This window comes from Ipomoea nil, unplaced genomic scaffold (genome assembly GCF_001879475.1).
Source record: "Ipomoea nil cultivar Tokyo-kokei standard unplaced genomic scaffold, Asagao_1.1 scaffold1570, whole genome shotgun sequence".
Classification (NCBI taxonomy): Eukaryota; Viridiplantae; Streptophyta; class Magnoliopsida; order Solanales; family Convolvulaceae; genus Ipomoea; species Ipomoea nil.
In genome coordinates this window covers 405394-430152 of record NW_017617998.1, presented here as the reverse complement: position 1 = coordinate 430152, position 24759 = coordinate 405394, and the positions used below count along the sequence as shown (strand labels likewise).

Here is a 24759-nt window from a genome sequence, read left to right as displayed (position 1 = left end):
GCTTGTGAGAATGGGAACGAAACGAGATAGATGAGAACAAAAATTGTTTCAGCTAGTTGAGTAGTATCATATTCAGATAAAAAAAAAAGATGAGATAGAAAAACTTTTAAATAATCTGATTAGATGAATCTTGATTAAAAAATCAATTTTTTAGTGAAATAAATTTTGCAAATTGCAAATTTAACATTATTGGCTTCGCCCGGACTTGAACCGGAGACCTTCAGTGTGTTAGACTGACGTGATAACCAACTACACCACGAAACCATTCGCGTTCACATTGGCAATCAATAATTACGTTTCCAATAAAGGACCATATTAGATGGAGATCACTTTATCAGTGGTGTGATGCTTTTCCCCATGCGTTTTGTTTAGAGGTGGAGAAATCATTTTTTTTCAGTGTGTTTTTATATCTCCAACTCCGAACATCAAAATGGGTCCAACATGACACAGGCCTGAGCTACTCTATTTTATTTTTAGCTTTTGAGAATGGGAACGAAACGAGATAGATGAGAATAAAAATTGTTTCAGCTAGTTGAGTAGTATCATATTCAGATAAAAAAAAAAGATAAGATAGAAAAACTTTCTAATAAATCTGATTAGATGAATCTTGATTAAATAATCAATTTTTTAGTGAAATAAATTTTGCAAATTGCAAATTAAAATTTATTGGCTTCGCCCGGACTTGAACCAGAGACCTTCAGTGTGTTAGACTGACGTGATAACCAACTACACCACGAAACCATTATTGTTCACATTGGCAATCAATAATTACGTTACCAGCTAAGGACTATATTAGATGGAGATCACTTTAGCAGTGGTGTGATGCTTTTCCCCATGCGTTTTGTTTAGTGTTGGAGAAATCATTTTTTTTTCTGTGTGTTTTTATATCTCCAACTCCAAACATCAAATTGGATCCAACATGACTCACGCCTGAGCTACCCTTTTTTTTTTTTTAGCTTGTGAGAATGGGAACGAAACGAGTTAGATGAGAATAAAAATTAATTCAGCAAGTTGAGTAGTATCATATTCAGAACAAAAAAAAAGGTTGAGAAAGAAAAACTTTCTAATAATTATACTAGATGAATCCTGATTAAAAAAATCAATTTTTGAGTGAAATAAATTTTGCAAACGGCAAATTTAACATTATTGGCTTCGCCCGGACTTTAACCGGAGACCTTCAACGTGTTAGAATGACGTGATAACCAACTACACCACGGAACCACTCACGTTCACATTGGCAATCAATAATTACGTTTCCAATAAAGGACCATATTAGATGGAGATCACTTTATCAGTGGTGTGATGCTTTTCCCCATGCGTTTTGTTTAGTGGTGGAGAAATCATTTTATTTTTCTGTGTGTTTTTATATCTCCAACTCCTAACATCAAAATGTGTCCAACATGACTCAGGCATTAGCTACTCTATTTTATTTTTAGCTTGTGAGAATGGGAACGAAACGAGATAGATGAGAACAAAAATTGTTTCAGCTAGTTGAGTAGTACCATATTCAGATAAAAAAAAAAGATGAGATAGAAAATTTTTTTAATAATCTGATAAGATGAGTCTTGATTAAAAAATCAATATTTTAGTGAAATAAATTTTGCAAATTGCGAATTTAACATTATTGGCTTCGCCCTGACTTGAACCGGAGACCTTCAGTGTGTTAGACTGACGTGATAACCAACTACACCACGAAACCATTCTCGTTCACATTGGCAATCAATAATTACGTTTCCAATAAAGGACCATATTATATGGAGATCACTTTATCAGTGGTGTGATGCTTTTCCCCATGCGTTTTGTTTAGTGGTGGAGAAATCATTTTTTTTTCTGTGTGTTTTTATATCTCCAACTCCGAACATCAAAATGGGTCCAACATGACACAGGCCTGAGCTACGCTATTTTATTTTTAGCTTGTGATAATGGGAACGAAACGAGATAGATGAGAACAAAAATTGTTTCAGCTAGTTGAGTAGTATCATATTTAGATAAAAAAAAAAGATGAGATAGAAAAACTTTCTAATAAATCTGATTAGATGAATCTTGATTAAAAAATAAATTTTTTAGTGAAATAAATTTTGCAAATTGCAAATTTAACATTATTGGCTTCGCCCGGACTTGAACCGGAGACCTTCAGTGTGTTAGACTGACGTGACAACCAACTACACCACGAAACCATTCGCGTTCACATTGGCAATCAATAATTACGTTACCAACAAAGGACCATATTAGATGGAGATCACTTTATCAGTGGTGTGATGCTTTTCCCCATGCGTTTTGTTTAGTGTTGGAGAAATCATTAAATTGGATCCAACATGACTCACGCTTGAGCTACCCTTTTTTTTTTTTTTATCTTGTGAGAATGGGAACGAAACGAGTTAGATGAGAATAAAAATTAATTCAGCAAGTTTGAGTAGTAATTCATATTCAGTCAAAAAAAAAGGTGAGAAAGAAAAACTTTCTAATAATTATACTAGACGAATCCTGATTAAAAAATCAATTTTTAGTGAAATAAATTTGCAAACGGCAAATTTAACATTATTGGCTTCGCCCGGACTTTAACCGGAGTCCTTCAGTGTGTTAGACTGACGAGATAACCAACTACACCACGGAACCATTCACGTTCACATTGGCAATCAATAATTACGTTTCCAATAAAGGACCATATTAGATGGAGATCACTTTATCAGTGGTGTGATGCTTTTTCCCATGCGTTTTGTTTAGTGGTGGAGAAATCATTTTTTTTTCTGTGTGTTTTTATATCTCCAACTCCTAACATCAAAATGGGTCCAACATGACTCAGGCCTGAGCTACTCTATTTTATTTTTAGCTTGTGAGAATGGGAACGAAACGAGATTGATGAGAACAAAAATTGTTTCAGCTAGGTGAGTAGTACCATATTCAGATAAAAAAAAAAAAGATGAGATAGAACAACTTTTTAATAATCTGATTAGATGAATCTTGATTAAAAAATCAATTTTTTATTGACATAAATTTTGCAAATTGCAAATTTTACAATATTGGCTTCGCCCGGACTTGAACCGGAGACCTTCAGTGTGTTAGACTGACGTGATAACCAACTACACCACAAAACCATTCTCATTCACATTGGCAATCAATAATTACGTTTCCAATAAAGGACCATATTAGATGGAGATCACTTTATCAGTGGTGTGATGCTTTTCCCCATGCGTTTTGTTTAGTGGTGGAGAAATCATTTTATTTTTCTGTGTGTTTTTATATCTCCAACTCCTAACATCAAAATGGGTCCAACATGACTCATGCCTGAGCTAGTCTATTTTATTTTTAGCTTGTGAGAATGGGAACGAAACGAGATAGATGAGAACAAAAATTGTTTCAGCTAGTTGAGTAGTATCATATTCAGATAAAAAAAAAAAGATGAGATAGAAAAACTTTTAAATAATCTGATTAGATGAATCTTGATTAAAAAATCAATTTTTTAGTGAAATAAATTTTGCAAATTGCAAATTTAACATTATTGGCTTCGGCCGGACTTGAACCGGAGACCTTCAGTGTGTTAGACTGACGTGATAACCAACTACACCACGAAACCATTCGCGTTCACATTGGCAATCAATAATTACGTTACCAACAAAGGACCATATTAGATGGAGATCACTTTATCAGTGGTGTGATGCTTTTCCCCATGCGTTTTGTTTAGTGGTGGAGAAATCATTTTTTTTTCTGTGTGTTTTTATATCTCCAACTCCGAACATCAAAATGGGTCCAACATGACACAGGCCTGAGCTACGCTATTTTATTTTTAGCTTGTGATAATGGGAACGAAACGAGATAGATGAGAACAAAAATTGTTTCAGCTAGTTGAGTAGTATCATATTTAGATAAAAAAAAAAGATGAGATAGAAAAACTTTCTAATAAATCTGATTAGATGAATCTTGATTAAAAAATAAATTTTTTAGTGAAATAAATTTTGCAAATTGCAAATTTAACATTATTGGCTTCGCCCGGACTTGAACCGGAGACCTTCAGTGTGTTAGACTGACGTGACAACCAACTACACCACGAAACCATTCACGTTCACATTGGCAATCAATAATTACGTTACCAGCAAAGGACCATATTAGATGGAGATCACTTTATCAGTGGTGTGATGCTTTTCCCCATGCGTTTTGTTTAGTGATGGAGAAATCATTTTTTTTCTGTGTGTTTTTATATCTCCAACTCCAAACATCAAATTGGATGCAACATGACTCACGCTTGAGCTACCCTTTTTTTTTTTTAGCTTGTGAGAATGGGAACGAAACGAGTTAGATGAGAATAAAAATTAATTCAGCAAGTTGAGTAGTATCATATTCAGAACAAAAAAAAAAGGTTGAGAATGAAAAACTTTCTAATAATTATACTAGATGAATCATGATTAAAAAATCAATTTTTTAGTGAAATAAATTTTGCAAACGGCAAATTTAACATTATTGTCTTCGCCCGGAATTTAACCGGAGACCTTCAGCGTGTTAAACTTACGTGATAACCAACTAACCACGGGCCCATTCACGTTCACATTGGCAATCAATAATTACATTTCCAATAAAGGACCATATTAGATGGAAATCACTTTATCAGTGGTGTGATGCTTTTCCCCATGCGTTTTGTTTAGTGGTGGAGAAATCATTTTTTTTTCTGTGTGTTTTTATATCTCCAACTCCGAACATCAAAATGGGTCCAACATGACACAGGCCTGAGCTACGCTATTTTATTTTTAGCTTGTGAGAATGGGAACGAAACGAGATAGATGAGAACAAAAATTGTTTCAGCTAGTTGAGTAGTATCATATTTAGATAAAAAAAAAAAGATGAGATAGAAAAACTTTCTAATAAATCTGATTAGATGAATCTTGATTAAAAAATAAATTTTTTAGTGAAATAAATTTTGCAAATTGCAAATTTAACATTATTGGCTTCGCCCGGACTTGAACCGGAGACCTTCAGTGTGTTAGACTGACGTGACAACCAACTACACCACGAAACCATTCGCGTTCACATTGGCAATCAATAATTACGTTTCCAATAAAGGACCATATTAGATGGAGATCACTTTATCAGTGGTGTGATGCTTTTTCCCATGCGTTTTGTTTAGTGGTGGAGAAATCATTTTTTTTTCTGTGTGTTTTTATATCTCCAACTCCTAACATCAAAATGGGTCCAACATGACTCAGGCCTGAGCTACTCTATTTTATTTTTAGCTTGTGAGAATGGGAACGAAACGAGATTGATGAGAACAAAAATTGTTTCAGCTAGGTGAGTAGTACCATATTCAGATAAAAAAAAAAAAGATGAGATAGAACAACTTTTTAATAATCTGATTAGATGAATCTTGATTAAAAAATCAATTTTTTATTGACATAAATTTTGCAAATTGCAAATTTTACAATATTGGCTTCGCCCGGACTTGAACCGGAGACCTTCAGTGTGTTAGACTGACGTGATAACCAACTACACCACAAAACCATTCTCATTCACATTGGCAATCAATAATTACGTTTCCAATAAAGGACCATATTAGATGGAGATCACTTTATCAGTGGTGTGATGCTTTTCCCCATGCGTTTTGTTTAGTGGTGGAGAAATCATTTTATTTTTCTGTGTGTTTTTATATCTCCAACTCCTAACATCAAAATGGGTCCAACATGACTCATGCCTGAGCTAGTCTATTTCATTTTTAGCATGTGAGAATGGGAACGAAACGAGATAGATGAGAACAAAAATTGTTTCAGCTAGTTGAGTAGTATCATATTCAGATAAAAAAAAAAAGATGAGATAGAAAAACTTTTAAATAATCTGATTAGATGAATCTTGATTAAAAAATCAATTTTTTAGTGAAATAAATTTTGCAAATTGCAAATTTAACATTATTGGCTTCGGCCGGACTTGAACCGGAGACCTTCAGTGTGTTAGACTGACGTGATAACCAACTACACCACGAAACCATTCGCATTCACATTGGCAATCAATAATTACGTTTCCAATAAAGGACCATATTAGATGGAGATCACTTTATCAGTGGTGTGATGCTTTTCCCCATGCGTTTTGTTTAGAGGTGGAGAAATCATTTTTTTTCAGTGTGTTTTTATATCTCCAACTCCGAACATCAAAATGGGTCCAACATGACACAGGCCTGAGCTACTCTATTTTATTTTTAGCTTTTGAGAATGGGAACGGAACGAGATAGATGAGAATAAAAATTGTTTCAGCTAGTTGAGTAGTATCATATTCAGATAAAAAAAAAAAGATAAGATAGAAAAACTTTCTAATAAATCTGATTAGATGAATCTTGATTAAATAATCAATTTTTTAGTGAAATAAATTTTGCAAATTGCAAATTAAAATTTATTGGCTTCGCCCGGACTTGAACCAGAGACCTTCAGTGTGTTAAACTGACGTGATAACCAACTACACCACGAAACCATTATCGTTCACATTGGCAATCAATAATTACGTTACCAGCTAAGGACTATATTAGATGGAGATCACTTTAGCAGTGGTGTGATGCTTTTCCCCATGCGTTTTGTTTAGTGTTGGAGAAATCATTTTTTTTTCTGTGTGTTTTTATATCTCCAACTCCAAACATCAAATTGGATCCAACATGACTCACGCCTGAGCTACCCTTTTTTTTTTTTTAGCTTGTGAGAATGGGAACGAAACGAGTTAGATGAGAATAAAAATTAATTCAGCAAGTTGAGTAGTATCATATTCAGAACAAAAAAAAAGGTTGAGAAAGAAAAACTTTCTAATAATTATACTAGATGAATCCTGATTAAAAAAATCAAATTTTTAGTGAAATAAATTTTGCAAACGGCAAATTTAACATTATTGGCTTCGCCCGGACTTTAACCGGAGACCTTCAATGTGTTAGAATGACGTGATAACCAACTACACCACGGAACCACTCACGTTCACATTGGCAATCAATAATTACGTTTCCAATAAAGGACCATATTAGATGGAGATCACTTTATCAGTGGTGTGATGCTTTTCCCCATGCGTTTTGTTTAGTGGTGGAGAAATCATTTTATTTTTCTGTGTGTTTTTATATCTCCAACTCCTAACATCAAAATGTGTCCAACATGACTCAGGCATTAGCTACTCTATTTTATTTTTAGCTTGTGAGAATGGGAACGAAACGAGATAGATGAGAACAAAAATTGTTTCAGCTAGTTGAGTAGTATCATATTCAGATAAAAAAAAAAGATGAGATAGAAAAACTTTTAAATAATCTGATTAGATGAATCTTGATTAAAAAATCAATTTTTTAGTGAAATAAATTTTGCAAATTGCAAATTTAACATTATTGGCTTCGGCCGGACTTGAACCGGAGACCTTCAGTGTGTTAGACTGACGTGATAACCAACTACACCACGAAACCATTCGCATTCACATTGGCAATCAATAATTACGTTTCCAATAAAGGACCATATTAGATGGAGATCACTTTATCAGTGGTGTGATGCTTTTCCCCATGCGTTTTGTTTAGAGGTGGAGAAATCATTTTTTTTCAGTGTGTTTTTATATCTCCAACTCCGAACATCAAAATGGGTCCAACATGACACAGGCCTGAGCTACTCTATTTTATTTTTAGCTTTTGAGAATGGGAACGGAACGAGATAGATGAGAATAAAAATTGTTTCAGCTAGTTGAGTAGTATCATATTCAGATAAAAAAAAAAAGATAAGATAGAAAAACTTTCTAATAAATCTGATTAGATGAATCTTGATTAAATAATCAATTTTTTAGTGAAATAAATTTTGCAAATTGCAAATTAAAATTTATTGGCTTCGCCCGGACTTGAACCAGAGACCTTCAGTGTGTTAAACTGACGTGATAACCAACTACACCACGAAACCATTATCGTTCACATTGGCAATCAATAATTACGTTACCAGCTAAGGACTATATTAGATGGAGATCACTTTAGCAGTGGTGTGATGCTTTTCCCCATGCGTTTTGTTTAGTGTTGGAGAAATCATTTTTTTTTCTGTGTGTTTTTATATCTCCAACTCCAAACATCAAATTGGATCCAACATGACTCACGCCTGAGCTACCCTTTTTTTTTTTTTAGCTTGTGAGAATGGGAACGAAACGAGTTAGATGAGAATAAAAATTAATTCAGCAAGTTGAGTAGTATCATATTCAGAACAAAAAAAAAGGTTGAGAAAGAAAAACTTTCTAATAATTATACTAGATGAATCCTGATTAAAAAAATCAAATTTTTAGTGAAATAAATTTTGCAAACGGCAAATTTAACATTATTGGCTTCGCCCGGACTTTAACCGGAGACCTTCAATGTGTTAGAATGACGTGATAACCAACTACACCACGGAACCACTCACGTTCACATTGGCAATCAATAATTACGTTTCCAATAAAGGACCATATTAGATGGAGATCACTTTATCAGTGGTGTGATGCTTTTCCCCATGCGTTTTGTTTAGTGGTGGAGAAATCATTTTATTTTTCTGTGTGTTTTTATATCTCCAACTCCTAACATCAAAATGTGTCCAACATGACTCAGGCATTAGCTACTCTATTTTATTTTTAGCTTGTGAGAATGGGAACGAAACGAGATAGATGAGAACAAAAATTGTTTCAGCTAGTTGAGTAGTACCATATTCAGATAAAAAAAAAAGATGAGATAGAAAATTTTTTTAATAATCTGATAAGATGAGTCTTGATTAAAAAATCAATATTTTAGTGAAATAAATTTTGCAAATTGCGAATTTAACATTATTGGCTTCGCCCTGACTTGAACCGGAGACCTTCAGTGTGTTAGACTGACGTGATAACCAACTACACCACGAAACCATTCTCGTTCACATTGGCAATCAATAATTACGTTTCCAATAAAGGACCATATTATATGGAGATCACTTTATCAGTGGTGTGATGCTTTTCCCCATGCGTTTTGTTTAGTGGTGGAGAAATCATTTTTTTTTTCTGTGTGTTTTTATATCTCCAACTCCGAACATCAAAATGGGTCCAACATGACACAGGCCTGAGCTACGCTATTTTATTTTTAGCTTGTGATAATGGGAACGAAACGAGATAGATGAGAACAAAAATTGTTTCAGCTAGTTGAGTAGTATCATATTTAGATAAAAAAAAAAGATGAGATAGAAAAACTTTCTAATAAATCTGATTAGATGAATCTTGATTAAAAAATCAATTTTTTAGTGAAATAAATTTTGCAAATTGCAAATTTAACATTATTGGCTTCGCCCGGACTTGAACCGAAGACCTTCAGTGTGTTAGACTGACGTGACAACCAACTACACCACGAAACCATTCGCGTTCACATTGGCAATCAATAATTACGTTACCAGCAAAGGACCATATTAGATGGAGATCACTTTATCAGTGGTGTGATGCTTTTCCCCATGCGTTTTGTTTAGTGTTGGAGAAATCATTTTTTTTTCTGTGTGTTTTTATATCTCCAACTCCAAACATCAAATTGGATCCAACATGACTCACGCCTGAGCTACCCTTTTTTTTTTTTTAGCTTGTGAGAATGGGAACGAAACGAGTTAGATGAGAATAAAAATTAATTCAGCAAGTTGAGTAGTATCATATTCAGAACAAAAAAAAGGTTGAGAAAGAAAAACTTTCTAATAATTATACTAGATGAATCCTGATTAAAAAAATCAATTTTTTAGTGAAATAAATTTTGCAAACGGCAAATTTAACATTATTGGCTTCGCCCGGACTTTAACCGGAGACCTTCAATGTGTTAGAATGACGTGATAACCAACTACACCACGGAACCACTCACGTTCACATTGGCAATCAATAATTACGTTTCCAATAAAGGACCATATTAGATGGAGATCACTTTATCAGTGGTGTGATGCTTTTCCCCATGCGTTTTGTTTAGTGGTGGAGAAATCATTTTATTTTTCTGTGTGTTTTTATATCTCCAACTCCTAACATCAAAATGTGTCCAACATGACTCAGGCATTAGCTACTCTATTTTATTTTTAGCTTGTGAGAATGGGAACGAAACGAGATAGATGAGAACAAAAATTGTTTCAGCTAGTTGAGTAGTACCATATTCAGATAAAAAAAAAAGATGAGATAGAAAATTTTTTTAATAATCTGATAAGATGAGTCTTGATTAAAAAATCAATATTTTAGTGAAATAAATTTTGCAAATTGCGAATTTAACATTATTGGCTTCGCCCTGACTTGAACCGGAGACCTTCAGTGTGTTAGACTGACGTGATAACCAACTACACCACGAAACCATTCTCGTTCACATTGGCAATCAATAATTACGTTTCAAGTAAAGGACCATATTATATGGAGATCACTTTATCAGTGGTGTGATGCTTTTCCCCATGCGTTTTGTTTAGTGGTGGAGAAATCATTTTATTTTTCTGTGTCTTTTTCTGTCTTCAACTCCAAACATCAAAATGGGTCCAACATGACTCAGGCCTGAGCTACTCTATTTTATTTTTAGCTTGTGAGAATGGGAACGAAACGAGATAGATGAAAACAAAAATTGGTTCAGCTAGTTGAGTAGTATCATATTCAGATAAAAAAAAAAAGATGAGATAGAAAAACTTTCTAATAATCTGATTAGATTAATCTTGATTAAAAAATCAATTTTGCAACTGGCAAATTTAACATTATTGGCTTCGCCCGGACTTGAACCGGAGACCTTCTGTGTGTTAGACTGACGTGATAACCAACTACACCACAAAACAATTTGCGTTCACATTGGCAATCAATAATTACGTTACCAGCAAAGGATCATATTAGATGGAGATAACTTTATCAGTGGTGTGATGCTTTTCCCCATGCGTTTTGTTTAGTGTTCGAGAAATCATTTTTTTCTGTGTGTTTTTATATCTCCAACTCCAAACATCAAATTGGATCCAACATGACTCACGCCTGAGCTACCCTATTTTTTTTAGCTTGTGAGAATGGGAACGAAATGAGTTAGATGAGAATAAAAATTAATTCAGCAAGTTGAGTAATATCATATTCAGAACAAAAAAAAAAAAAAAGGTTGAGAAAGAAATACTTTCTACTAATTATACTAGATGAATCCTGATTAAAAAATCAATTTTTTAGTGAAATAAATTTTGCAAACGGCAAATTTAACATTATTGGCTTCGCCCGGAATTTAAACGGAGACCTTCAGTGTGTTAGACTGACGTGATAACTAACTACACCACGAAACCATTCGTGTTCACATTTGCAATCAATAATTACGTTACCTGCAAAGGACCATATTAGATGGAGATCAATTTATCAGTGGTGTGATGCTTTTCCCCATGCGTTTTGTTTAGTGTTAAAGAAATCAATTTTTTTTTTCTGAGTCTTTTTCTGTCTCCAACTCCAAACATCAAAATAGGTCCAACATGACTTAGGCCTGAGCTACTTTATTTTATTTTTAGCTTGTGAGAATGGGAACGAAACGAGATAGATGAGAACAAAAATTGGTTCAGCTAGTTGAGTAGTTTCATATTCAGATAAAAAAAAAAGATGAGATAGAAAAACTTTCTATTATAAAATCAATTTTTTACAACTGCCAAATTTAACATTATTGGCTTTGCCCGGACTTGAACCGGAGATCTTCAGTGTTTTAGACTGACGTCATAACCAACTACACCACGAAACCATTCACGTTCACATTGGCAATCAATAATTACGTTTCCAATAAAGGACCATATTAGATGGAGATCACTTTATCAGTGGTGTGATGCTTTTCCCCATGCGTTTTGTTTAGTGGTGGAGAAATCATTTTTTTTTCTGTGTGTTTTTATATCTCCAACTCCAAACATCAAAATGGGTCCAACATGACTCAGGCCTGAGCTACTCTATTTTATTTTTAGCTTCTGAGAATGGGAACGAAACGAGATAGATGAAAAAAAAAATTGTTTCAGCTTGTTGAGTAGTATCATATTCAGATAAAAAAAAAAAGATGAGATAGAAAAACTTTCTAATAATCTGATTACATTAATCTTGATTAAAAAATTAATTTTGCAACTGGCAAATTTAACATTATTGGCTTCGCCCGGACATGATCCGGAGACCTTTAGTGTGTTAGACTGACGTGATAACCAACTAAACCACGAAACCATTCGCGTTCACATTGGCAATCAATAATTACGTTACCAGCAAAGGACCATATTAGATGGAGATCACTTTATCCGTGGTGTGATGCTTTTCCCCATGCGTTTTGTTTAGTGTTCGAGAAATCATTTTTTTCTGTGTGTTTTTATATCTCCAACTCCAAACATCAAATTGGATATAACATGACTAAAGCCTGAGCTACCCTTTTTTTTTTTAGCTTGTGAGAATGGGAACGAAACGAGTTAGATGAGAATAAAAATTAATTCAGCAAGTTGAGTAGTATCATATTCAGAACAAAAAAAAAAGGTTGAAAAAGAAAAACTTTCTAATAATTATACTAGATGAATCCTGATTAAAAAATCAATTTTTTAGTGAAATAAATTTTGCAAACGACAAATTAAACATTATTGGCTTCGCCCAGACTTTAACCGGAGACCTTCAGTGTGTTAGACTGACGTGATAACCAACTACACCACGAAACCATTCGCGTTCACATTGGCAATCAATAATTACGTTACCAGCAAAGGACCATATTAGATGGAGATCACTTTATCAGTGGTGTGATGCTTTTCCCCATGCGTTTTGTTTAGTGTTCGAGAAATCATTTTTTTCTGTGTGTTTTTATATCTCCAACTCCAAACATCAAATTGGATCCAACATGACTCACGCCTGAGCTACCCTATTTTTCTTTTAGCTTGTGAGAATGTGAACGAAACGAGTTAGATGAGAATAAAAATTAATTCAGCAAGTTGAGAAGTATCATATTCAGAACAAAAAAAAAAAAGGTTGAGAAAGAAAAACTTTCTAATAATTATACTAGATGAATCCTGATTAAAAAATCAATTTTTTAGTGAAATAAATTTTGCTAACGACAAATTTAACATTATTGGCTTCGGCCAGACTTAAACCGGAGACCTTCAGTGTGTTAGACTGATGTGATAACCAACTACACCACGAAACCATTCGTGTTCACATTGGCAATCAATAATTACTTTACCAGCAAGGGACCATATTAGATGGAGATCAATTTATCAGTGGTGTGATGCTTTTCCCCATGCGTTTTGTTTAGTGTTCGATAAATCATTTTTTTCTGTGTGTTTTTATATCTCCAACTCCAAACATCAAATTGGATCCAACATGACTCACGCCTGAGCTACCCTATTTTTCTTTTAGCTTGTGAGAATGGGAACGAAATGAGTTAGATGAGAATAAAAATTAATTCAGCAAGTTGAGAAGTATCATATTCAGAACAAAAAAAAAAAAGGTTGAGAAAGAAAAACTTCCTAATAATTATACTACATGAATCCTGATTAAAAAATCAACTTTTTAGTGAAATAAATTTTGCAAACGGCAAATTTAACATTATTGGCTTCGCCCGGACTTTAACCGGAGACCTTCAGTGTGTTAGACTGACGTGATAAACAACTACACCACGAAACCATTCGTGTTCACATTTGCAATCAAAAATTATGTTACCAGCAAAGGAACATATTAGATGGAGATCACTTTATCAGTGGTGTGATGCTTTTCCCCATGCGTTTTGTTTAGTGTTAAAGAAATCAAATTTTTTTTTCAGTGTCTTTTTCGGTCTCCAACTCCAAACATCAAAATGGGTCCAACATGACTCAGGCCTGAGCAACTCTATTTTATTTTTAGCTTGTGAGAATGGGAACGAAACGAGATAGATGAGAACAAAAATTGGTTCAGCTTGTTGAGTAGTATCATATTCAGAACAAAAAAAAAAGGTTGAGAAAGAAAAACTTTCTAATAATTTTACTAGATGAATCCTGATTAAAAAATCAATTTTTTAGTGAAATAAATTTTGCAAACGACAAATTTAACATTATTGGCTTCGCCCAGACTTTAACCGGAGACCTTCAGTGTGTTAGACTGACGTGATAACCAACTACACCACGAAACCATTCGTGTTCACATTGGCAATCAATAATTACGTTACCAGCAAGGGACCATATTAGATGGATATCACTTTATCAGTGGTGTGATGCTTTACCCCATGCGTTTTGTTTAGTGTTCGAGAAATCATTTTTTTCTGTGTGTTTTTATATCTCCAACTCCAAACATCAAATTCGATCCAACATGACTCACGCCTGAGCTACCCTATTTTTTTTAGCTTGTGAGAATGGGAACGAAACGTGTTAGATGAGAATAAAAATTAATTCAGCAAGTTGAGAAGGATCATATTTAGAACAAAAAAAAAAAAGTTGAGAAAGAAAAACTTTCTAATAATTATACTACATGAATCCTGATTAAAAAAATCAACTTTTTAGTGAAATAAATTTTGCAAACGGCAAATTTAACATTATTGGCTTCGCCCGGACTTTAACCGGAGACCTTCAGTGTGTTAGACTGACGTGATAACCAACTACACCACGAAACCGTTCGTGTTCACATTTGCAATCAATAATTGCGTTACCAGCAAAGGACCATATTAGATGCAGATCACTTTATCAGTGGTGTGATGCTTTTCCCCATGCGTTTTGTTTAGTGTTAAAGAAATCAAATTTTTGTAGTATCATATTCAGAACAAAAAAAAAGGTTGAGAAAGAAAAAATTTCTAATAATTATACTAGAAGAATCCTGATTAAAAAATCAATTTTTTTGTGAAATAAATTTTGTAAACGACAAATTTAACATTATTGGCTTCGCCCAGACTTTAACCGGAGACCTTCAGTGTGTTAGACTGACGTGATAACCAACTACACCACGAAACCATTCGTGTTCACATTGGCAATCAAAAAATTACGTTACCAGCAAGGGACCATATTAGATGGAGATCACTTTATCAGTGGTGATGCTTTTCCCCATGCGTTTTGTTTAGTGTTCAAGAAATCATTTTTTTCTGTGTGTTTTTATATCTCCAACTCCAAACATCAAATTGGATCCTACATGACTCAAGCCTGAGCTACCCTATTTTTTTTTAGCCTGTGAGAATGGGAACGAAACGAGTTAGATGAGAATAAAAATTAATTCAGCAAGTTGAGTAGTATCATATTCAGAACAAAAAAAAAAAAGGTTGAGAAAGAAAAACTTTCTAATAATTATACTACATGAATCCTGATTAAAAAATCAACTTTTTAGTGAAATAAATTTTGCAAACGGCAAATTTAACATTATTGGCATTGCCCGGACTTTAACCGGAGACCTTCAGTGTGTTAGACTGACGTGATAACCAACTACACCACGAAACCATTCGTGTTCACATTTGCAATCAAAAATTATGTTACCAGCAAAGGAACATATTAGATGGAGGTCACTTTATCAGTGGTGTGATGCTTTTCCCCATGCGTTTTGTTTAGTGTTAAAGAAATCAAATTTTTTTTTCTGTGTCTTTTTCTGTCTCCAACTCCAAACATCAAAATGGGTCCAACATGACTCAGGCCTGAGCAACTCTATTTTATTTTTAGCTTGTGAGAAGGGGAACGAAATGAGATAGATGAGAACTAAAATTGGTTCAGCTAGTTGAGTAGTATCATATTCAGAACAAAAAAAAAGGTTGAGAAAGAAAAACTTTCTAATAATTATACTAGATGAATCCTGATTAAAAAATCAATTTTTTAGTGAAATAAATTTTGCAAACGACAAATTTAACATTATTGGCTTCGCCCAGACTTTAACCGGAGACCTTCAGTGTGTTAAACTGACGTGATAACCAACTACACCATGAAACCATTCGCGTTCGCATTGGCAATCAATAATTACGTTACCAGCAAAGGACCATATTAGATGGAGATCACTTTATCAGTGGTGTGATGCTTTTCCCCATGCGTTTTGTTTAGTGTTGGAGAAATCATTTTTTTTTCTGTGTGTTTTTATATCTCCAACTCCAAACATCAAACTGGATCCAACATGACTCACGCCTGAGCTACCCTATTTTTTTTTAGCTTGTGAGAATGGGAACGAAACGAGTTAGATGAGAATACAAATTAGTTCAGCAAGTTGAGTAGAATCACATTCAGAACAAAAAAAAAAGGATGAGAAACAAAAACTTTCTAATAATTATACTAGATGAATCCTGATTAAAAAAACAATTTTTTAGTGAAATAAATTTTGCAAACGGCAAATTTAACATTATTGGCTTCGCCCGGAATTTAACAGGAGATCTTTAGTGTGTTAGACTGACGTGATAACCAACTACACCATGAAACCATTCGCGTTCACATTTGCAATCAATAATTACGTTACCAGCAAAGGACCATATTAGATGGAGATCACTTTATCAGTGGTGTGAGGCTTTTCCCCATGCGTTTTGTTTAGTGTTAAAGAAATCAATTTTTTTTTCTGTGTCTTTTTCTGTCTCCAACTCCAAACATCAAAATGGGTCCAACATGACTCAGGCCTGAGCAACTCTATTTTATTTTTAGCTTGTGAGAAGGGGAACGAAACGAGATAGATGGGAACAAAACTTGGTTCAGCTAGTTGAGTAGTATCATATTCAGAACAAAAAAAAAAGGTTGAGAAAGAAAAACTTTCTAATAATTATACTAGATGAATCCTGATTAAAAAATCAATTTTTTAGTGAAATAAATTTTGTAAACGACAAATTTAACATTATTGGCTTCGCCCAGACTTTAACCGGAGACCTTCAGTGTGTTAGACTGACGTGGTAACCAACTACACCACGAAACCATTCGTGTTCACATTGGCAATCAATAATTACGTTACCAGCAAGGGACCATATTAGATGAAGATCACTTTATCAGTGGTGTGATGCTTTTCCCCATGCGTTTTGTTTAGTGTTCGAGAAATCATTTTTTTCTGTGTGTTTTAATATCTCCAACTCCAAACATCAAATTGGATCCAACATGACTCAAGCCTGAGCTACCCTATTTTTTTTAGCTTGTGAGAATGGGAACGAAACGAGTTAGATGAGAATAAAAATTAATTCAGCAAGTTGAGTAGTATCATATTCAGAACAAAAAAAAAAAAGGTTGAGAAAGAAAAACTTTCTAATAATTATACTACATGAATCCTGATTAAAAAATCAACTTTTTAGTGAAATCAATTTTGCAAACGGCAAATTTAACATTATTGGCTTCGCCCGGACTTTAACCGGAGACCTTCAGTGTGTTAGACTGACGTGATAACCAACTACACCACGAAACCATTTGTGTTCACATTTGCAATCAATAATTACGTTACCAGCAAAGGACCATATTAGATGGAGATCACTTTATTAGCGGTGTTATGCTTTTCCCCATGCGTTTTGTTTAGTGTTGGAGAAATCATTTTTTTTTTCTGTGTTTTTATATCTCCAACTCCAAATATCAAATTGGATCCAACATGACTCACGCCTGAGCTACCCTATTTTTTTTTTAGCTTGTGAGAATGGGAACAAAACGAGTTAGATGAGAATAAAAATTAATTCAGCAAGTTGAGTAGAATCATATTCAGAACAAAAAAAAAGGTTGAGAAAGAAAAACTTTCTAATAATTATACTAGATGAATCCTGATTAAAAAATCAATTTTATAGTGAAATAAATTTTGCAAACGGCAAATTTAACATTATTGGTTTCGCCCGGACTTTAACCGGAGAACTTCAGTGTGTTAGACTGACGTGATAACCAACTACACCACGAAACTATTCGCGTTCACATTTGCAATCAATAATTACGTTACCAGCAAAGGACCATATTAGATGGAGATCATTTTATCAGTGGTGTGATGCTTTTCCCCATGCGTTTTGTTTAGTGTTAAAGAAATCAATTTTTTTTTTCTGTGTCTTTTTCTGTCTCAAACTCCAAACATCAAAATGGGTCCAACATGACTCAGGCCTAAGCTACTCTATTTTATTTTTAGCTTGTGAGAGTGGGAACGAAACGAGATAGATGAGATCAAAAATTGGTTCAGCTAGTTAAGTAGTATCATATTCAGATAAAAAAAAGATGAGATAGAAAAACTTTCTAATAATCTGATTAGATTAATCTTGATTAAAAAGTCAATTTTTTAGTGAAATAAATTTTGCAAATTGCAAATTTAACATTATTGGTTTCGCCCATTTTTTAGTGAAATAAATTTTGCAAATTGCAAATTTAACATTATTGGTTTCGCCCGGACTTGAACCGGAAACCTTCAGTGTGTTAGACTGACGTGATAACCAACTACACCACGGAAACATTCGCGTTCACATTGGCAATCAATAATTACGTTACCAGCAAAGGACCATATTAGATGGAGATCACTTTATCAGTGGTGTGATGCTTTTCCCCATGCGTTTTGTTTAGTGTTGGAGAAATCATTTTTTTTCTGTGTGTTTTTATATCTCCAACTCCAAACATCAAATTGGATCCAACATGAATCACGCCTGAGCTACCCTTTTTTTTTTGGCTTGTGAGAATGGGAACGAAACGAGTTAGATGAGAATAAAAATTAATTCAGCAAGTTGAGTGGTATCATATTCAGAACAATAAAAAAAGGTTGAGAAAGAAAAACTTTCTAATAATTATACTAGATGAATCCTGATTAAAAAATCAATTTTTTAGTGAAATAAATTTTGCAAACGGCAAATTTAACATTATTGGCTTCGCCCGGACTTTAACCGGAGACCTTTAGTGTGTTAGACTGACGTGATAACCAACTACACCATGAAACCATTCGCGTTCACATTGGCAATCAATAATTACGTTACCAGCAAAGGACCATATTAGATGGAGATCACTTTATTAGCGGTGTTATGCTTTTCCCCATGCGTTTTGTTTAGTGTTGGAGAAATCATTTTTTTTTTCTGTGTTTTTATATCTCCAACTCCAAACATCAAATTGGATCCAACATGACTCACGCCTGAGCTACCCTATTTTTTTTTTAGCTTGTGAGAATGGGAACGAAACGAGTTAGATGAGAATAAAAATTAATTCAGCAAGTTGAGTAGAATCATATTCAGAACAAAAAAAAAGGTTGAGAAAGAAAAACTTTCTAATAATTATACTAGATGAATCCTGATTAAAAAATCAATTTTATAGTGAAATAAATTTTGCAAACGGCAAATTTAACATTATTGGTTTCGCCCGGACTTTAACCGGAGAACTTCAGTGTGTTAGACTGACGTGATAACCAACTACACCACGAAACTATTCGCGTTCACATTTGCAATCAATAATTACGTTACCAGCAAAGGACCATATTAGATGGAGATCATTTTATCAGTGGTGTGATGCTTTTCCCCATGCGTTTTGTTTAGTGTTAAAGAAATCAATTTTTTTTTTCTGTGTCTTTTTCTGTCTCAAACTCCAAACATCAAAATGGGTCCAACATGACTCAGGCCTAAGCTACTCTATTTTATTTTTAGCTTGTGAGAGTGGGAACGAAACGAGATAGATGAGATCAAAAATTGGTTCAGCTAGTTAAGTAGTATCATATTCAGATAAAAAAAAGATGAGATAGAAAAACTTTCTAATAATCTGATTAGATTAATCTTGATTAAAAAGTCAATTTTTTAGTGAAATAAATTTTGCAAATTGCAAATTTAACATTATTGGTTTCGCCCATTTTTTAGTGAAATAAATTTTGCAAATTGCAAATTTAACATTATTGGTTTCGCCCGGACTTGAACCGGAAACCTTCAGTGTGTTAGACTGACGTGATAACCAACTACACCACGGAAACATTCGCGTTCACATTGGCAATCAATAATTACGTTACCAGCAAAGGACCATATTAGATGGAGATCACTTTATCAGTGGTGTGATGCTTTTCCCCATGCGTTTTGTTTAGTGTTGGAGAAATCATTTTTTTTCTGTGTGTTTTTATATCTCCAACTCCAAACATCAAATTGGATCCAACATGAATCACGCCTGAGCTACCCTTTTTTTTTTGGCTTGTGAGAATGGGAACGAAACGAGTTAGATGAGAATAAAAATTAATTCAGCAAGTTGAGTGGTATCATATTCAGAACAATAAAAAAAGGTTGAGAAAGAAAAACTTTCTAATAATTATACTAGATGAATCCTGATTAAAAAATCAATTTTTTAGTGAAATAAATTTTGCAAACGGCAAATTTAACATTATTGGCTTCGCCCGGACTTTAACCGGAGACCTTTAGTGTGTTAGACTGACGTGATAACCAACTACACCATGAAACCATTCGCGCTCACATTGGCAATCAATAATTACGTTACCAGCAAAGGACCATATTAGATGGAGATCACTTTATTAGTGGTGTTATGCATTTCCCCATGCGTTTTGTTTAGTGTTGGGGAAATCATTTTTTTTCTGTGTGTTTTTATATCTCCAACTCCAAACATCAAATTGGATCCAACATGACTCACGCCTGTGCTACCCTATTGTTTTTTAGCTTGTGAGAATGGGAACGAAACGAGTTAGATGAGAATACAAATTAGTTCAGCAAGTTGAGTAGAATCATATTCAGAACAAAAAAAAAAAGGATGAGAAACAAAAACTTTCTAATAATTATACTAGATGAATCCTGATTAAAAAAACAATTTTTTAGTGAAATAAATTTTGCAAACGGCAAATTTAACATTATTGGCTTCGCCCGGAATTTAACAGGAGACCTTTAGTGTGTTAGACAGACGTGGTAACCAACTACACCATGAAACCATTCGCGTTCACATTTGCAATCAATAATTACGTTACCAGCAAAGGACCATATTAGATGGAGATCACTTTATCAGTGGTGTTATGCTTTTCCCCATGCGTTTTGTTTAGTGTTAAAGAAATCAATTTTTTTTTCTGTGTGTTTTTATATCTCCAACTCCAAACATCAAATTGGATCCAACATGACTCAGGCCTGAGCTACCCTATTTTATTTTTAGCTTGTGAGAATGGGAATGAAACGAGATAGATGAGAACAAAAATTGTTTCAGCTAGTTGAGTAGTATCATATTCAGATAAAAAAAAAAAAAGATGAGATAGAAAAACTTTCTAATAATCTGATTAGATGAATCTTGATTAAAAAAATCAATTTTTTAGTGAAATAAATTTTGCAAATTGCAAATTGAACATTATTGGCTTCGGCCAGACTTGAACCGGAGACCGTCAGTGTGTTAGACTGACATGATAACCAACTACACCACAAAACCATTCGCGTTCACATTGGCAATCAATAATTAAGTTACCAGCAAAGGACCATATTAGATGGAGATCACTTTATCAATGGTGTGATGCTTTTCCCCATGCGTTTTGTTTAGTGTTGGAGAAATCAATTTTTTTCTGTGTGCTTTTATATCTCCAACTCCAAACATCAAATTGGATCCAACATGACTCACGCCTGTGCTACCCTATTTTTTTTTAGCTTGTGAGAATGGGAATGAAACGAGTTAGATGAGAATAAAAATTAATTCTGCAAGTTGAGTAGTATCATATTCAGAACAAAAAAAAAGGTTGAGAAAGAAAAACTTGCTAATAATTATACTAGATGAATCCTGATTAAAAAAACAATTTTTTAGTGAAATAAATTTTGCAAACGGCAAATTTAACATTATTGGCATCGCCCGGACTTTAACCGGAGACCTTTAGTGTGTTAGACAGACGTGGTAACCAACTACACCACGAAACCATTCGCGTTCACATTGGCAATCAATAATTACGTTACCAGCAAAGGACCATATTAGATGGAGATCACTTTATCAGTGGTGTTATGCTTTTCCCCATGCGTTTTGTTTAGTGTTGGAGAAATCATTTTTTTTTTCTGTGTGTTTTTATATCTCCAACTCCAAACATCAAATTGGATCCAACATGACTCACGCCTGAGCTACCCTATTTTTTTTTTAGCTTGTGAGAATGGGAACGAAACGAGATAGATGAGAACAAAAATTGTTTCAGCTAGTTGAGTAGAATCATATTCAGATAAAAAAAAATGAGAGGTGAAATAAATTTTGCAAATTGCAAATTTAACATTATTGACTTCGCACGGACTTGAACCGGCGGCCTTCAGTGTGTTAGACTGACGTGATAACCAACTACACCATGAAACCATTCGCGTTCACATTGGCAATCAATAATTACGTTACCAGCAAAGGACCACATTAGATGGAGATCACTTTATCAGTGGTGTTATGCTTTTCCCCATGCGTTTTGTTTAGTGTTGGAGAAATCATTTTTTTTTCTGTGTGTTTTTATATCTCCAACTCCAAACATCAAACTGGATCCAACATGACTCACGCCTGAGCTACCTTATTTTTTTTTAGCTTGTGAGAATGGGAACGAAACGAGTTAGATGAGAATACAAATTACTTCAGCAAGTTGAGTAGAATCATATTCAGAACAAAAAAAAAAAAAGGATGAGAAACAAAAACTTTCTAATAATTATACTAGATGAATCCTGATTAAAAAAACAATTTTTTAGTGAAATAAATTTTGCAAACGGCAAATTTAACATTATTGGCTTCGCCCGGACTTTAACAGGAGACCTTTAGTGTGTTAGACTGACGTGATAACCAACTACACCATGAAACCATTCGCGTTCACATTTGCAATCAATAATTACGTTACCAGCAAAGGTCCATATTAGATGGAGATCACTTTATCAGTGGTGTGAGGCTTTTCCCCATGCGTTTTGTTTAGTGTTAAAGAAATCAATTTTTTTTTCTGTGTCTTTTTCTGTCTCAAACTCCAAACATCAAAATGGGTCCAACATGACTCAGGCCTGAGCTACTCTATTTTATTTTTAGCTTGTGAGAATGGGAACGAAACGAGATAGATGAGAACAAAAATTGTTTCAGCTAGTTGAGTAGTACCATATTCAGATAAAAAAAAAAAAAAGATGAGATAGAAAAACTTTCTAATAATCTGATTAGATTTTTGCAAATTGCAAATTTAACATTATTGGCATCGGCCGGACTTGAACCGGAGACCGTCAGTGTGTTAGACTGACATGATAACCAACTACACCACGAAACCATTCGCGTTCACATTGGCAATCAATAATTACGTTACCAGCAAAGGACCATATTAGATGGAGATCACTTTATCAGTGGTGTGATGCTTTTCCCCATGCGTTTTGTTTAGTGTTGGAGAAATCATTTTTTTTTCTGTGTGTTTTTATATCTCCAACTCCAAACATCAAATTGGATCCAACATGAATCACGCCTGAGCTACCCTTTTTTTTTTGGCTTGTGAGAATGGGAACGAAACGAGTTAGATGAGAATAAAAATTAATTCAGCAAGTTGAGTGGTATCATATTCAGAACAATAAAAAAAGGTTGAGAAAGAAAAACTTTCTAATAATTATACTAGATGAATCCTGATTAAAAAATCAATTTTTTAGTGAAATAAATTTTGCAAACGGCAAATTTAACATTATTGGCTTCGCCCGGACTTTAACCGGAGACCTTTAGTGTGTTAGACTGACGTGATAACCAACTACACCATGAAACCATTCGCGTTCACATTGGCAATCAATAATTACGTTACCAGCAAAGGACCACATTAGATGGAGATCACTTTATCAATGGTGTGATGCTTTTCCCCATGCGTTTTGTTTAGTGTTGGAGAAATCAATTTTTTTCTGTGTGCTTTTATATCTCCAACTCCAAACATCAAATTGGATCCAACATGAATCACGCCTGAGCTACCCTTTTTTTTTTTAGCTTGTGAGAATGGGAAAGAAACGAGTTAGATGAGAATAAAAAATTAATTCAGCAAGTTGAGTAGTATCATATTCAGAACAAAAAAAAAAAAAGGTTGAGAAAGAAAAACTTTCAAATAATTATACTAGATGAATCCTGATTAAAAAATCAATTTTTTAGTGAAATAAATTTTGCAAACGGCAAATTTAACATTATTGGCTTCGCCCGGACTTTAACCGGAGACCTTCAGTGTGTTAGACTGACGTGATAACCAACTACACCACGAAACCATTCGCGTTCACATTGGCAATCAATAATTACGTTACCAGCAAAGGACCATATTAGATGTAGATCACTTTATTAGCGGTGTTATGCTTTTCCCCATGCGTTTTGTTTAGTGTTGGAGAAATCATTTTTTTTTTCTGTGTGTTTTTATATCTCCAACTCCAAACATCAAATTGGATCCAACATGACTCACGCCTGAGCTACACTATTTTTTTTTGAGCTTGTGAGAATGGGAATGAAACGAGATAGATAAGAACAAAAATTGTTTCAGCTAGTTGTGTAGTATCATATTCAGATAAAAAAAAAAAAGATGAGATAGAAAAACTTTCTAATAATCTGATTAGATTAATCTAGATTTAAAAAAATCAATTTTTTAGTGAAATAAATTTTGCAAATTGCAAATTTAAAATTATTGGCTTCACCCGGACTTGAACCGGAAACCTTCAGTGTGTTAGACTAACGTGATAACCAACTACACCACGAAACCATTCGCGCTCACATTGGCAATCAATAATTACGTTACCAGCAAAGGACCATATTAGATCGAGATCACTTTATTAGTGGTGTTATGCTTTTCCCCATGCGTTTTGTTTAGTGTTGGGGAAATCATTTTTTTTCTGTGTGTTTTTATATCTCCAACTCCAAACATCAAATTGGATCCAACATGACTCACGCCTGTGCTACCCTATTTCTTTTTAGCTTGTGAGAATGGGAATGAAACGAGTTAGATGAGAATAAAAATTAATTCTGCAAGTTGAGTAGTATCATATTCAGAACAAAAAAAAAGGTTGAGAAAGAAAAACTTGCTAATAATTATACT

The 24759-nt window shown here is 34.0% G+C and overlaps 31 non-coding genes across 31 annotated transcripts; all 31 read right to left on the bottom strand.

Moving 5' to 3' along the window:
- Window positions 1–190: 190 nt before the first annotated feature.
- On the bottom strand, window positions 191–264 carry TRNAV-AAC. The gene has a single exon. It is a non-coding gene; the product is annotated as a tRNA-Val (tRNA).
- Window positions 265–667: 403 nt separating this feature from the next.
- On the bottom strand, window positions 668–741 carry TRNAV-AAC. The gene has a single exon. It is a non-coding gene; the product is annotated as a tRNA-Val (tRNA).
- An 884-nt stretch (window positions 742–1625) lies between these two features.
- TRNAV-AAC lies at window positions 1626–1699 on the bottom strand. The gene has a single exon. It is a non-coding gene; the product is annotated as a tRNA-Val (tRNA).
- A 404-nt stretch (window positions 1700–2103) lies between these two features.
- TRNAV-AAC lies at window positions 2104–2177 on the bottom strand. The gene has a single exon. It is a non-coding gene; the product is annotated as a tRNA-Val (tRNA).
- Window positions 2178–3021: 844 nt separating this feature from the next.
- On the bottom strand, window positions 3022–3095 carry TRNAV-AAC. The gene has a single exon. It is a non-coding gene; the product is annotated as a tRNA-Val (tRNA).
- Window positions 3096–3500: 405 nt separating this feature from the next.
- TRNAV-AAC lies at window positions 3501–3574 on the bottom strand. The gene has a single exon. It is a non-coding gene; the product is annotated as a tRNA-Val (tRNA).
- Window positions 3575–3978: 404 nt separating this feature from the next.
- Window positions 3979–4052, bottom strand: TRNAV-AAC. The gene has a single exon. It is a non-coding gene; the product is annotated as a tRNA-Val (tRNA).
- Window positions 4053–4934: 882 nt separating this feature from the next.
- TRNAV-AAC lies at window positions 4935–5008 on the bottom strand. Its single transcript has one exon. It is a non-coding gene; the product is annotated as a tRNA-Val (tRNA).
- A 405-nt stretch (window positions 5009–5413) lies between these two features.
- Window positions 5414–5487, bottom strand: TRNAV-AAC. Its single transcript has one exon. It is a non-coding gene; the product is annotated as a tRNA-Val (tRNA).
- Window positions 5488–5892: 405 nt separating this feature from the next.
- On the bottom strand, window positions 5893–5966 carry TRNAV-AAC. The gene has a single exon. It is a non-coding gene; the product is annotated as a tRNA-Val (tRNA).
- A 404-nt stretch (window positions 5967–6370) lies between these two features.
- Window positions 6371–6444, bottom strand: TRNAV-AAC. The gene has a single exon. It is a non-coding gene; the product is annotated as a tRNA-Val (tRNA).
- Window positions 6445–7328: 884 nt separating this feature from the next.
- Window positions 7329–7402, bottom strand: TRNAV-AAC. The gene has a single exon. It is a non-coding gene; the product is annotated as a tRNA-Val (tRNA).
- A 404-nt stretch (window positions 7403–7806) lies between these two features.
- Window positions 7807–7880, bottom strand: TRNAV-AAC. The gene has a single exon. It is a non-coding gene; the product is annotated as a tRNA-Val (tRNA).
- An 884-nt stretch (window positions 7881–8764) lies between these two features.
- On the bottom strand, window positions 8765–8838 carry TRNAV-AAC. The gene has a single exon. It is a non-coding gene; the product is annotated as a tRNA-Val (tRNA).
- Window positions 8839–9243: 405 nt separating this feature from the next.
- Window positions 9244–9317, bottom strand: TRNAV-AAC. The gene has a single exon. It is a non-coding gene; the product is annotated as a tRNA-Val (tRNA).
- Window positions 9318–10200: 883 nt separating this feature from the next.
- TRNAV-AAC lies at window positions 10201–10274 on the bottom strand. The gene has a single exon. It is a non-coding gene; the product is annotated as a tRNA-Val (tRNA).
- A 388-nt stretch (window positions 10275–10662) lies between these two features.
- Window positions 10663–10736, bottom strand: TRNAV-AAC. The gene has a single exon. It is a non-coding gene; the product is annotated as a tRNA-Val (tRNA).
- An 846-nt stretch (window positions 10737–11582) lies between these two features.
- Window positions 11583–11656, bottom strand: TRNAF-AAA. Its single transcript has one exon. It is a non-coding gene; the product is annotated as a tRNA-Phe (tRNA).
- An 863-nt stretch (window positions 11657–12519) lies between these two features.
- TRNAV-AAC lies at window positions 12520–12593 on the bottom strand. Its single transcript has one exon. It is a non-coding gene; the product is annotated as a tRNA-Val (tRNA).
- Window positions 12594–12998: 405 nt separating this feature from the next.
- TRNAV-AAC lies at window positions 12999–13072 on the bottom strand. The gene has a single exon. It is a non-coding gene; the product is annotated as a tRNA-Val (tRNA).
- A 405-nt stretch (window positions 13073–13477) lies between these two features.
- On the bottom strand, window positions 13478–13551 carry TRNAV-AAC. Its single transcript has one exon. It is a non-coding gene; the product is annotated as a tRNA-Val (tRNA).
- A 407-nt stretch (window positions 13552–13958) lies between these two features.
- On the bottom strand, window positions 13959–14032 carry TRNAV-AAC. The gene has a single exon. It is a non-coding gene; the product is annotated as a tRNA-Val (tRNA).
- Window positions 14033–14435: 403 nt separating this feature from the next.
- On the bottom strand, window positions 14436–14509 carry TRNAV-AAC. Its single transcript has one exon. It is a non-coding gene; the product is annotated as a tRNA-Val (tRNA).
- A 260-nt stretch (window positions 14510–14769) lies between these two features.
- Window positions 14770–14843, bottom strand: TRNAV-AAC. Its single transcript has one exon. It is a non-coding gene; the product is annotated as a tRNA-Val (tRNA).
- Window positions 14844–17161: 2318 nt separating this feature from the next.
- On the bottom strand, window positions 17162–17235 carry TRNAV-AAC. Its single transcript has one exon. It is a non-coding gene; the product is annotated as a tRNA-Val (tRNA).
- A 936-nt stretch (window positions 17236–18171) lies between these two features.
- On the bottom strand, window positions 18172–18245 carry TRNAV-AAC. The gene has a single exon. It is a non-coding gene; the product is annotated as a tRNA-Val (tRNA).
- A 1412-nt stretch (window positions 18246–19657) lies between these two features.
- TRNAV-AAC lies at window positions 19658–19731 on the bottom strand. Its single transcript has one exon. It is a non-coding gene; the product is annotated as a tRNA-Val (tRNA).
- Window positions 19732–21093: 1362 nt separating this feature from the next.
- On the bottom strand, window positions 21094–21167 carry TRNAV-AAC. Its single transcript has one exon. It is a non-coding gene; the product is annotated as a tRNA-Val (tRNA).
- A 1745-nt stretch (window positions 21168–22912) lies between these two features.
- TRNAV-AAC lies at window positions 22913–22986 on the bottom strand. Its single transcript has one exon. It is a non-coding gene; the product is annotated as a tRNA-Val (tRNA).
- An 884-nt stretch (window positions 22987–23870) lies between these two features.
- Window positions 23871–23944, bottom strand: TRNAV-AAC. Its single transcript has one exon. It is a non-coding gene; the product is annotated as a tRNA-Val (tRNA).
- A 408-nt stretch (window positions 23945–24352) lies between these two features.
- TRNAV-AAC lies at window positions 24353–24426 on the bottom strand. Its single transcript has one exon. It is a non-coding gene; the product is annotated as a tRNA-Val (tRNA).
- Between the last annotated feature and the right edge of the window lie 333 nt (window positions 24427–24759).